Genomic DNA, 14468 nt, shown 5'->3' on the forward strand with positions numbered 1-14468 from the left:
CAGAGTGTATTAAGGTATGTTTGAGCTCCTTTGCAGCAGAGTGGTGGGGAATAAGATTGTGTCCGCATTATCCTGGTATCAGCAATCTAAACAAGGCTATGCACCAACAGGGAAAACAGAGGCTCACTATAATAAGTGAGCACTGACCCCAGGCACTGGGATTGCAATGATGAATAAGACAGACACAGTCCATGCTCTGCGGGAATGCTAAAGGAGGGTCAGCTCGCAAGGAAAAAAACAATTTCGCTACAGGGCAATCAATACTCTCATCCCAAAATTCAAGGTGCTATAAGAGCCCCTAGGAGAAGCACCTACCCTCTTTAGAACTAACTGATAATGGCAGCAACAGTTTGGGAACTGTTAGCAAGCATGGAGTAAAAAAAAAGTTGGGTTAATCAGCATAGAATACTAATTTATGTGGGTTAGTTAGCATAGACTAGCAATTTAGTTGTATTGATTAGCATAAAAAAATAATCTGTAAGGCCACTGGAGGAAGCTTTTAGCACCACTGTTGAAAATACATATGGTATACCATGTAATTCTCACAAAAATGTGGAAGGAACTTGCATAAAAGCAATGCAATATTAAGCTGTAGAAAGAATATTATTGAATAGTGTTCACTTATTACTTTCCACGGCAAAATTCTATGTACTTAGTAGATATTCGTTCAGTTGTTGAATGGAATTAAGGAGCTGCTGAGGGGTATAATTAGATGAAAATGCAATTAAGCAATGACTGTATCAGATGATAAACTTCATTTGGGTTATTTCCAATGACTGGAACAGAGGAACTGTGAGGCCCAAATGAGAGAATCTGTGGTGGGGTCATCCGGCTCCTTTCCTGTGAGTGAGCTTCAATGCTATATCGTTGGTGCTTTTGGTGAATCCCAGGAATGGAGTCTATTATGCAGTCCTTAGATACCCAAAGGTGGCTTTGCCTCCCCAGGAAGGGCACTACTGAGATAAACCAGGTAGTGCAAACTGCCTTCATCTGGCTATCCTGTCCTTGAAGAATGTAGCAATGTGCTTGGTGCATGCAGTGCAGTGCCCTCTCTGGGCCTGGCATTGGCTGTAACAGGAAAGCTGTCTATAATGTGTTAATCTGAGAATCTGAGATGTAGGCTACTTGCTTAGGAAAATGAGTTTGAAAATAGACACCCCCCAAGAAAATTGCATTTGGGTGATAATGAATCAGGGAACACTTTGGCATCTTCCATTTACCACAGTGTAGATGTCTACCAAATAATTTATTGATTGTGGTGGTAAATACACAAACCTACTCTGGTGATAAAATTGTGTAGAACTTAACACACACTGTATTAGTTAGGGTTCTAACAACTCCAATGGAGGGTCTGGACGAACTCCACAGGAGAGGCTCACCAGCCGAAGCAGGAACAGCCTGTCTCTTCTGAATCCTCCTTAGAAGGCTTCCCTTGATTAGATTAAGCATCACTCATTGCAGAAGACACTCCCCTTTGGCTGATTACAAATGGAATCAGCTGTGGATGCAGCTGACGTGATCATGATCTAATTCTATGAAATGTTGTCATTGCAACAGACAGGCCAGCACTTGCCCAATCAGACAAACAGGTATCACCACTTGGCCAAGTTGACACATGAACCTGACCATGACACATACACACACACACACACACACACACACACACACACACACACAAATGAGTACAAGTAAAACTTGGAAAATCTAAATAATATTGGTGGATTATCTCAATGTCAAATTCTGGTGTGATTTGTAAAATACTACAGTTTTGCAAAATACTACCACTGGAACAAATTGGGAAAAGTGTACAAAGGATCTCATTGTATGATTTCTTAAAACCACATGTGACTCTACAGTGATCTCAATAACAATTTCAGTAAAATAAAGAAACTCACTGTGAAATCTCTGGTTTCAGTATTATACCATGATGAGTTTTACTTCAGAAAAAAAATAAATTAGAACAAATTACTTTAAATTTAGGAATTAATAATAGTTTGGTTAAGAAAAGACATCTCTGGAATGTTTCGCTAACAAATTTGCTTAAAAGGATGATATCTTAATCTAGCAGTTTCTTGGAAGGAAGTTTAGTTTAAAAGATAAAAGAAGTATTAGTAGTCTGGAAATAAAGTAAAAAGACTCACTGTCGCTGTTAGTAATTTTTAAATGATGTGATATGTATTTTCAAGTGTAACTTTAAATGAAAATTGTTGAATAATAGTCACGATGATATAATTACATGATTATCTGGTGAGCAAAATCTTATTCATGATATTTAAAAATATACAAAAGATCAGTTCTTTCCCTGCAAATTCAGAATGTCACCCAAATACATAAAATCAAGTAAAGCTAAAGCTTATAGTCCTAGGTCAGTATTTGCCATTTTAGTGTATATATGTGTGTAAACGTGGGTACCACCTCAAGGTTCTCACCTTGTGAGGCCACATATTTATTCCAAGTATTTCCTTAGTCACAGCATTCTATGAATTTTTCTTTTGCAAATGCCTTTGGATACTATGACACATTAATTTGAATACCATTGGGGTGGGGAGTATTTGTTTTTGGAGGGGAGTAAAAATGTATCAAATTAGTTCTGAAAAATGAAATGGTAGATGAGTTGAATCATATGCTACTGGGAAAAGACAAAGGGTTTGTTGTAAAGCAATTTGTTTGATTTTCTTGAGTGGTTTACTTATTGGCTCTGAATAAAGCAAGGAATGTTTAGTGCTATAGTAGCCTCAAAGGGGGTACATGTATATGACATTCGTTTTCTTGGTTATGCTTATTATAAAGTCAGTTTTGTGACTCTGTGGACAAATCTTTTGCATTATGTAATGTGATATTTACTAAACACCTACTGTGCCAGTTTGAATCTGTTGTGTACCCTAGGAAAGCCAAGTTCTTTATTCCTCATTCAGTATTGCTTGGTGGGATCTGTTTGATTGTTTCCATGAACATGTGACCCACCCAATTGTGGATGGTAACTTTTGATTAGATGGTTTCCATGGAGATGTCTCCATCTGTACAAGGGTTGCCTGCTGGAGCCCTTTAAGAGGGAACCATTTTGTAAAGAGCTTTTGAACAAACAGAACCCACATAGCCAGAGACCTTTGAAGAGGCATAAAGAAAACACTCCTGGGGAAGCTGCTGAAGACTGGAGAGAAAGCTAGCAGACATCACTATGTGCCTTTCCAGCTGAGAGAGAAAACCCTGAACGTCACCAGCCTTCTTGAATCAAGGTATCTTTCCTTGGGTGCCTTAATTTGGCCATTTTTATAGCCTTGCCTTAATATGGACTTTTTCATGGTCCAAGAACTGTAAACTTGTAACTTATTACATTCCCCTTTATGAAAAGCTGTCCTGTTTCTCGTACATTGCTTCCGGCAGCTTGCAAACTAAAACACTTATTATATTCCAAATAATAAAGGGAGAAAAGGAATATTGGATTTATTTTCAACCCAGTGAGATAGTTAGAGAGTAAGAAACATTCCATATGTCTCATTTACTCCCTGTGCTTAATTATCAGTGGACAGACCTGTGGCCCTTGACCCATTTTCTCCAGAGACTGGTGAGTACTATATCCTCAACTCATCAGAATGGAGTGTCTGGAAGTTAGTTGTGTGTGAAATGAGTCTTGTGGACCAGAGCTTCTGAGCTTGAGGAAGCCTCAAAGGCACTGAATGGAAGGTATTCTCAGAACTAGGATGAGTTGATGAAGAACTGGTGGGAACCCTTGCTCTGGACATCTGAGAGATTTGCTTGTTCACAGAATTGAGAAGTATTTGTTGAGCTCTTCATCGGAGAGGCTATGTCTTCCTATTTTTCCTCTTATGGTACCAAGAAAATGCTGTGTTTCTTCATAACTCAATTGTAGTTCTAGGCCAAGGTTGAGATGTCAGGGACTTCTACAGCATTTTATGTGTTATGCCTGAGAATAAACCTGGAACCTTTGGGTAAACAAGAATTGCGTTTTAGTTATATAAGGCCCTGTCAGTTGCTAACAGGCTCTACTGTAAACTCACAAATTGTGAGTTATGACCAAACTACTGAATTTCTATGTTGCTTCCCCAGTCTTATTTCTGAATGTTGATCTCTTTAATCAAGATTGCAAAATGATTTTAATCTTGTTGCTGATGTATTAAAAAGTGTTCTTTTTGCCATCTCAAGTGAACCATTAAAAATTAATAAATTTTTAATCTGCTCACCTATTGAGGTCTAGAAACTACAAAAATAAACATTTTGTCAATGGAAAACATTACATGACTAGAAAAAAATGTCCTAATAGAAATTTTTGGCCTATTGGTGAAACAAAAGGAAGGTTTACTTTTAGAGTGTACTCTCTCTAAATCTGTAAAATAGATTCTATAATACAGACTCCACAATATAGATAGCTAGATGGGTTAAAAGAGAAAATGGAATAAAAAAGAGGAGACTATGGAATAATTTGTAATTCTCAGTTTTCAGGTTTCCTTATTGCTAGGTTTCGTGGGATCTAGTTCCATGATAAAGTTTTCCACATTATTATCCTCCTAGCAGGTCTTATAATTAGGGAAAAACTCAAAATTGATCCTCCCCTTGTTATGTTTAGAATGAATACTCTTACTCTTGGATTCAGTTAGCCTGAATATAAGGTTTATATTCAAATCGAGTTTATAAAATAAACTGTTTCTTCTTTCAGACTTACCTCTTAGCTTTTGCCCTTCCTCACATATTGAGATTAATTCAATTGCAGTGAATAGCAAGGTTTGTTCTTTATATAAGAAAGAAGCCATTGTTTTCTTACAAACGACTAGAAACTGCTGAAAGATGGGGCCCCAGCCTCATGCTTTTATCTTGGGTTCCTGGGAGAGTCATGGTGCTAAGAGATACTATCCATCCTTCTCCCAGATCTTTTTAAAGATCCTTGAGCCTCCCATGTGCTGGAAGGTGAGAGAGGATTTAAAGTCTTCTGAGAATGATTCCTCACGTTACTGCAGTTTTCTATTACTAATACAATACTTTCCCAGCATCTGTGATACAAGTTTTTTTTTTTTTCTTTTCTTATTCTCCAAGGTAATGAACCATGAGGTAGCTGCTCTTAAGAATAGTTACCCATAAGCTAAGTATCAGATTAACACTTTGCTCCAAGGGGTTCAAATGATTCATCCTCTGGTTTTTTCCCCCCAGGAAAGTGTGGCTATGTGCTTACCAAGACTGAAGAAATTCAGCTTCAGAGAAGGAATGTAGTGTCCCAGTTGCTATAAGCATTTGTTAATAGCTATTATTTATAACCAGAAGCTCTAATTTTCTCTTCAGAGTTTACTTATTGTAAAGGGTGCAATGGGGTTTCTTTCTGTGTGGGAGAAGAAGGAATCCTGTCTCTGGGTTCTTTTGGACTAAGCCTCTCAAAATGTGGAAGGGATTTTTGCCTCTTGTTTTCTGCCGTGTTCTGAGCCCCTAGAACACAGCTTGACTCTCAGTGAATATTTGTGGAATTGGATGCATGAATCTTCAAGAAATACTGCAGGATGTGGGTTTATTGCAAGTTGACGTCCAATGACCTTCTCATGGGAGGAAAAGGTTTTCAGTGAGTTGTATATGTCTCCTTTTACTCCTTTGTTCTAGGAATAGCTTGCCCTAGTGTTTCCCAAGCTCATTCCCCAAGGGAGCAGAACTCTGTGGCCTAGATTACCAAAACTCATAATCCTTCTGGGGTCACAGTTGAGCAGTTGAAAGGTCTTGGGGTGTCTGCATCAACCCACGCATAAGCAAAGGACCCTTCCCAGGACATCATGGCTGGCTGGGGTCTGTGCTGCCTACCCTTGTAAAATGCATGGCTACATGATTTAACTTTTTAATGCCACAGACCTGTTTAATAAAGTATAAAACGGCAACCAGTCATTCTATTTTAGGATTCTTATTTCATCACAAACAACCCAAAGTATGTGAAGACAGGTTAGAATGTGTAAAGAAAAGCTCAGAAAGCAGATTCTGATAAGACTAGCATGTGCCTTGTACAATAGCTCTGAATTACAGGCTGAAGGATGGAATGCTGACAGTTCCTTTTTCTTCTTGCTTGTGATTGCTAGAATTTTTTTTTTCACCCCTTAACAGCTCATTTTTGAGCCAGTCTTAAGATAGGAAAATTCTGGGAAGAATTATGCATGGTGTGGAGTATATCCTGTATTTTGTTATCAGTGAAGATTCCACTGCTTTTGCAGGGAGGAGTTTTTGCAGGTGGGGGTGTAGGAGATGATGTCTTGTCTTCAGACATCATGGTTTATGACAGACCCAAATCATTCCTTTTTAGCCATGCAGCTGTTTGTAAGTCTGCTTAGTTGGTCATCCAAAGTGATGACGTTTAAGGTATAGTTGATACCCTGTTTATCTTAAAGAAACATTTTAAAATTAATTCTTCAGACCAGTGTAGTATTTTATCTTTTCAGTTTAATAATATCCAAATGTGCTTTTGTGAAGCAAAAAACACATGTGCACTTCTTCATAAATCAGTCAGTTTGCTTTGAAAATATAGTAGATTTCAATTACGTAGCAAAACTCGCTAACCCAATTACTGGAGTAGTATGAGGAGTTAAGTTTGCTTCTCTTTTGGATTTTTTAATGGACTTCACTGGTATGTAGTGAAGACAGAAATATGCCCTGGAAGTCTCCAGTTAAGAGCCAAAGCCTTTTTCCCTTGCGTTATTTTAGGTCCTATTGTTTCTATCTGATGCTCAGAATGGAACGTACACCTTCTTACTGTTGAGTCAAATTTAGAGAAAATAATACTCATGAACGTAGTCTTTTGACTCTTAAGGTAAATATACTGACGTATGAAATCACAATTTCAAATTCTGACTTTGTAAGATATTTTCATGTGCTTCCAATGAAGCTACTATTGCATGTGCATTCCTTGGTTTATGATGTTACACGAGAGCTTTACATTTGTGGAAATAAAGTAAGTAACTTGAAAATTATTCAGAGTAATACACTAAGTGGACACATTGTTCTGTCTGTTTTATCTCTAATTACTATTCCTGTTTCTTCACTTGTTTCCATTCCTACTTCTGCCATGCCAGGCCATGTCCCCATCATCTCGTTCTCTCTCTCTCTCTTTTTTTTTTTTTTTTTTTACATGGGCAGGCACCGGGAATTGAACCCAGGTCCTCTGGCATGGCATGGCAGGCAAGAATTCTTGCCTGCTGAGCCACCGTGGCCCACCTGCCCATCATTTCTTTCTTATCAGGACTGCTGGAATAAAATCTCCTCCTCCAAGTCCTGGAATAGTTAACGACACAGGAAAAGACTTTATATAAAAAAGTAGAAGTCCAAACTGAATGTTCAAATCAGTCATGATGGAAACACACCAAAATGCTAACAGTGATGGAATCAGGAGTTGTGCTTATTTTTCTTTTATACTTCTGATATTCTCCAAATGTTCTACAATAGCTGTGAATTACTTTTAAAATATTTTATTAAAATACATCCAAATTATAAAAATTTCAAGCAATGCAAAGAAGTAAAAGATTAGAACAAAATATCATCTAAAATCCTACTGCTTAGTAATAATCATCATCACATTAGGTGAATCTCACGCTAAACTTCCTCTCTCTTTCTCTCCACACACACACACACACACTCACACACTCTCTCACACACACACACACAAAACACCCCATGAAGGACCACTAGGAGATTGTTAGAAAGGCAGGCAAAAAGAATAAATAAATAAATTTTATAAATGCAGGATCAAACTATTCATGTTTTACATTAGAATTTATATTGCTTGTATAATTTATGTTATAAAAACTACCCTTGATAATAATGCAAAGTGTTGACTACTGAAACAAAAACATGACATGACCGCAGCTTTTTACGCTGTGGTTTTAGATACACATGGCATCTCTCCACCGTCATGCATGTTACTTTTAGGCTGCTAGCATATTAATGCTCTGAAGATAATATGCCTTGTGAGAGAGGAGAAGTTGGAGAGAGTGTCCTATCTACCTCGGAGATGATAGTTCTCTGTAGAATCAGTTCAGCTGCCTTCCTTTCAATTTTCCTGAGCCATTTTTATATTCATTCACTAGCTAGTGAACAGGTGTGTGTATGCATGGTTAGACTATTTATTAGCAAATACATCAAACTCCTCATTAAACCTTTCTAAAAAAAAATATGGATAAGAAAAGAATGAAATCTGAAGGTCTTCAAATTGCAAGTGGAGTATAAACAAAGGAGTTTACAGTTAAAACATTTCTCCATTCAGTCACCTGTGGGTTCGCAGCCCCAAGTAAATTGAAACAGATATGCTGAGAACCTGTTAATGGAACAATTAGTACAAATTAACCTTTTCTTTTCACTTGTTACTTGATTTCTCGGTTGTCTTCCCCAAAAGCCTGTAACACCTTTGTCTCATGTGGCAGCGTGCCCTGTTAGCAAGACCCAAGCCCTTGCTGACACCGAAGAAGTCTTGGCCAACAGACAGAACTGGGTTTGAAAATTCTTTCTCTGCAAGTTTGTATCAAGCATGACCCTGGATATATCAGTTAGTCTCATTGCACCCTATTTCCCCATTTTGTAATATGGAAATAATAAAGGCTTCTTTTGGAACATAATGTATATGTGGTAAGTGGGCTCGTAACAAAGGCTCACTGCTTTTTCTACTTTTAATGATCTAATTTAGTTATTTTTTTTGAAGGAGGGAGTTTCTGTGTTTAAAATATGTCTCGTAAACAACTTAGAGCTGAATTAAAACCAGATATAAAATTTTATTTTTTTAATTAGTGATTTTAATCTATTTATATTCTGTGTGATTTTTTTGTATAGTTGGATTTATTTTCATCTGATTTTGTGCTTTATAGTTATCCTACTATTACTCTGTTTTGTTTCTTTTGAACTTTTTCTATTGATTATATTTTGATTTAAAAATTGCTATTTCCACCTCTGTTTGGAAGTTGTAACTCTTTTTCTGTTCTTTTCATGGTTGTTCTTAATCCTAAAGTTCAGAAGTAATCTGTTTTTTTTCCCTAACAATGCAGTATCCTAAGTCATCATTATCCTCTTGTCTTACACAGCACTTTTGTTCGTTATTTGGATTCTATCTTGTTTTTTCCCCCGTATATTTACATTATTATTCTATGTGTTCATGTTCCTTTGTATTACCAGTTTCTTTGTTTGCTATTCCTTCTTTCTTCATAGACCTTTTTTTTGGAATTATTTCTTATTGAAATATTTCCTTTACAAATTACTGATTATATTAAACCCAGATTTTGTTTGTCTAAAAATGTATTTTTTGGGGCCCTGATAATTAAATAAGAGTTTGGCTGAATAACAAATTGGAACAGACATTATTTCCTTTCAGCAATTTGAGAACAGAAAATTGCAGTGGATATTATTTTCTTTCAGCAATTTGAGAACAGTATATCTTTGTGTTCTCAATCCATGGTCCTGTTGAAAATCTGCTTTCCATATAACTTCCATTGTAGGTAATCTTTTCGCTCTAGCATATTTTAAAAATCTTTCCTATTCTTTGGTATTCTGTAGTTTCAACTGTGTGCCTAGATGTGGGTTTACTTTTGTTGATTCTGCTTAAAAAGATTTGACTTCCCCTATTTTCTCTATTCTTACCTTCTGGACCATCAGTCAAACATTGGTTACCTCTTTTCAAATTATTCTTTATGTATATTAATCTTTCTTTCCTATTTTGCATTTCATCATGTCCCTGAGCTTCCTTCTGGATTATTTCTTTACAATTTGTTATTTGCTCATTTTTGCAAAAAACTTTTGTTTGCTTAATCTAACACGTTTTTAATTTTAGTGATTACATTTTTCATTTCCAGAGGTAATATTTGATTCTCTTTCAAATAAGCCTGATTTTTATAGCACTTTATTCCTAGTTCATGATTTCAATTTCTTCTTGAATAATTAAAAATATTTGTTTTATATTTTGTGTCCACTCTTTCTAATATCTGAAATCCTTGGTAGTTTAATTCTATTATTGGTTGTCTCTGTTAACTCTTGCTTATGGACTTTTATATGTTGAATTGAGCTTATGTTCAATTGTGTTCAATCAACACAATTGATGCAGATCATTTGTGTTCACTTCTCTTGAGCCTTCCCAGTTGCAAACCAACCCAGGATTAATTAAGATAATTTCTTGGTTCGAAGTTTCCTGGACCTACAAGGTAGTATAATTTCAAAGTCCAACTTTGGAGTTGATTAATTCAATAGTTATGTATTCTCATGAAAAACATCTATAAATTTGTTTTAACCCTGAGTCCAGGCCAAGAGTAACCTTTCTTTGCAATCATTTTTGCTAGTAGAAGAATATATTTATTAACTCTGTGGGCTCTGGGTGTTTGTGTAGATCTCCATTCTAACTCCCTCTTTTGTGCTGCCATCATGCTTTGCATACTGTCCTCTGTGCAGTACATAAAACGCAGGCTTTCAGGCCCAGTGGTGCACAAATGCTCGAGCACACCACAGCTGCAGTGACAGCTTACCATTCTGGATTTAAGTCCCCCCAAATAAAACACATCAAACTTGTTGAGGCAAGTTCTGGGGTCAGTTCTAATCTCCTACATCCAGTAGGAGAAGTGTACAGCTTCGTCCAGAACGTCAAAAGGTCACTTTCTGGCCCTCAAATATTCCTACTTCCTTAAAAAGTATTATTATTGCTAGCTTGGCTAAATATTTAAAGGAATTTTTAATATTTTATTCACTATTCTGCATATTTTATATAATGAGTGTTTTCTGGAACACTTATTCTACTATATCATCAGAAATGGAACTCTCAAACCCCTCTAAAATATTTTCCCCCCACTTTCGTCTCTTTCAAGCCATTCTCTATGTGACAAAAGAATTTAAATGGAAAATATGATTATGTCACTCCCTTGGTTAAAATCCTTCAATAGTTTCCTCTTATAATTAGTATAAAATAGAAGGTCCTTAACTTAGCCTTTTTGTCTTTCCACTGATTGTTTTTCTAGCTTTATGTTGCTTTCATTGCTTTCACTGGGCTTCTTTTGGTTCCTTGTACAAGCCAACCTCTTGTTTGACTTAGAGATTTTGTATGTGCTGACCCTTTCACCTGGGAAGGTCTTTCTCTGAGCTTTTCTTTGTTTAACTATTATTTATCCATCATAGCTGGCAAAATGTCACTTCCTCTAGGAGCCCTCCCATAATGCTTTCCCATCAGTCTTCTAAATTAGGCTCCCCAGTTATATCTTCTTATGCACTTTCTTTTTTCTTTTGTAACATTTATGATAGGTTGGGACTAGAATATATATTACTTGTATGATTATTTTTGTTAATGTCTGTCTCCCCCACTGGACTGTGTGTTCCATTAGGCAGTGACCATGTCTGATTTGCTCTTCTCCATTTCCTCAGCTGTCATGAGTACAGTGCTGAGAATGCAGGCAGAGTATTTTGAATGACACATTTTTAGGCTTGACATTGGATGGATGGTCAAAAAATATATGTATCCATTTTTTCAAAGTTTTACAAATATTAGGAGCAAAAAATTAGGCAAATGGTTCCAATCATTTGTACTTAAGTTGTTCTTCTGACAGGTGAATCATAAACATTGCAGGTTTGAAAGAGCAACCTCCCTTCATTGACTCAGAGTCACATTTTGAAATGTTTGAAATGCCATATATTGGCACAACCTATATTCTTTCAAGCCAGCTGATTATAAAAGATATTATTTGGATATTTAATGAATGAGTTGGTTCAGTATTCAAAAGCAGCACTCTTTTGAATAGCAGAAACACTCACCAAAGATATTATAAAACATACTTTCTTTAAAAAATTAATAAGAAAGTGCCATTTCCTGCTTAATTACAGATTCTATGTGAGATCATCCAGGGCTTTCTTAATAAAAATTCTTAAATTCCTTCCTAGAAAGTGGCTCCTCAAACGCACATCATGGAATTCCCCACCTGTGTTATTTGTCAAAGGCCCAGCTTACTGATACTTGGAGCAGGCTGCAAACTCAAGTTTCAAATGATGTATATTTCCTTAACTGCTTTCTTTCTCTGTGTTTGTGCCCTAAGACAGTGAAATTATAAAGGATATAATTCTACTAATCCAAATAAGTCCCAAATAAGAGTGGCCATGTGACCAAAGACATTCTGAGAGCATAGAACCCATGAAACAGTGACTACATTTTGCTAGATACTCTATTGCAAACAAAACAAAACACTCAAGCTACCTCATTATTGGCTTCCTAGGGCTTTCATAAAAAATTACCACAAACGGAGTGATTTAAAAACTTCAGAAATTTATCGTCTCACAGTTTCTGGAGGCTAGAAGATGAAGGCATTGACAGGATTGTGCTCTCTCTAAGGGCACTAGGGAAGAATCCTTCCTTGCCTCTTGCTAGCTTCTGCCGTTGCTAGCACCTTGGCATTCGTTGGTTTATAGCTGAGTCACTCCAATTTCTGCCTCTTGTTGTCACATTGCTGTCATGCTTCTGTTTGCATCTGTGTCTCTGTATCCAAATCCTCCTCTCTTTTCTTGTATAGGGATCCCAGTCATTGGATTTAGGGCCCATCTAAATCCACAACGTGCTTATACTAATGTGAGTACATCTGCAAAGAACTGTTTCCATACAAACTCACATTCACACGTACTGGGGGCCAGGACATGAACATATCTTTAAGGGGGGGCACAATTCAACCAATGGCAGTAGGTGAATTTGGTAATGGTGTTGAAGACAGTAAAAAAACACATAGGAGGACAACATGTGGGAATGCCACTTTGCTGAAATGATACCTTGATTTCTATTCCTTTTGGAACATGGCCCTTAAATTGTAGGAGACTTGTGGGTATAATCCTGTTACATGTTTTCCAAATTTTGGAAATGTTATCAGGACCTAAACTTGTATTGAGCAAAACTGATAACTACTTTTAATGTTGAAATGATGAAAATTGTTTGGGCTGTACTACAAAAACGTGATGTTGTAATAGAATAGAAGTATAGATGTACTTTTAGCAGGATATGTCAAAAGTTTATTGATGGAGATGGTAGCCATTTAAATGGTAGCTAGGAGTGCAACAGTCATATGAATGCCTTCCAGATAGGCAGGTGTTATTTGTGCTGTGCTTTCTTCTCTTGAGATGGTCTTCTTGATGGAAGGGTCAACTGAGGATCCAGGAATATTGGTTCTATTGTTGTGAATCCACAGGCAAGTTGATAGGGCTGGATCCCTTCTGTATCTATCTGACCTTCAGGAGGCCAGGTGATGTCTAGAATCCTCCATAGAATTTTAGAGCTAGAACGTATCATATCTTAGATATTATTCCTTCTTTTTCTCTCATTTTATAGATGAAGCCTAAAGAGTTCCTTAATTGTTAGACGTCATGCCAGCATTAGAACTCAAGTCTCCAAATCATTAGTAAGCTTAATTATTTTACACTGAAAGACACCTTGTGCCCCATGCTCAGTGAAGAATGGCATGTAGTTTGGATAAAATTGACCCGTTAAAAATGACAAATACAAACTAGCACATAAAAACCTCTCTTCCACCTGGAGACGAATGGGTCTTTGTCTTAGTTTGCCAGGGTTGCTATAATAAATCCCACAGACTGGTTGGCTTAAACAGCAGAATTTATATTTTCATGGAAATGCTTTCAGGACCTAAACTTGTATTGAGGAATGCTGATAACTGCTTTTAGTATCAAAATGATAAAAATGGTTTGGGCTGTACTGTAAAAATGTGATGTTGTAATAAAATAGGGGTATAGATCTACCTTTAGCAGAATATGTCAAAAGTTTACTGATGGATAAGGTCATCATATTTAGGGTCAAAGTTCAAAATCAAGCTATCAGCAGGATCATGCTTTCTCCAAAGTCTGTAGCATTCTGGCGGTGGGTTGCCAGCATAACTCAGTTCTACCTCTATCACGTGACCATCTCTTTCCTTTCCCTTTCTGGGTCTGCATCCACATTTCCTCTGCTTTTAAGGGTTCTGGTCGTATTGGATTAAGACCCACCCTGATCCCATTTGGTCTCACCTTGACTGAAAGCATCTTTGAAGATCCTATTTACAAATGAGTTCCCCAGGACTTGGGTAAAAGACATGAACATGTCATGAACATGGGGCATGTGATTTCAATCTGTAACTGTCCTATTGGCGCTGTTTGGTTTAGGACATTTTGGTTTTGTCCTGCAATATAAAGTACATCTCATCCTGATAGGACAAAGCCCCTGAGACACCAGTCCTTACAGGGTGCTGCTGGCCAGATCTGCCCACGCTGGGCACCGGCATTATTATTGCTGTCATCAGTTGAGCTCACCTGGCGTGAGCTCTTATATATTAAGAACCATAATATGGGTTCTTTTTTTCTTTCAGTTTTTTTTAATTAATTAAAGAAAAAAAAGAAATTAACCCAACATTTAGAAATCATTCCATTCTACACATGCAATCAGTAATTCTTAACATCATCACATAGATGCATGATCATCATTTCTTAGTACATTTGCATCGATTTAG

At 36.9% G+C, this 14468-nt stretch overlaps 1 pseudogene; it reads right to left on the reverse strand.

Annotated features, from left to right (window-relative positions):
• The window catches only part of LOC143669630 (DNA repair protein XRCC1 pseudogene), a 29650-nt pseudogene extending 15407 nt beyond the window's left edge, over window positions 1–14243 (reverse strand).
• Window positions 14244–14468: the final 225 nt, after the last annotated feature.

The sequence above is a fragment of the Tamandua tetradactyla genome, chromosome 26 (genome assembly GCF_023851605.1).
Source record: "Tamandua tetradactyla isolate mTamTet1 chromosome 26, mTamTet1.pri, whole genome shotgun sequence".
NCBI lineage: Eukaryota > Metazoa > Chordata > Mammalia > Pilosa > Myrmecophagidae > Tamandua > Tamandua tetradactyla.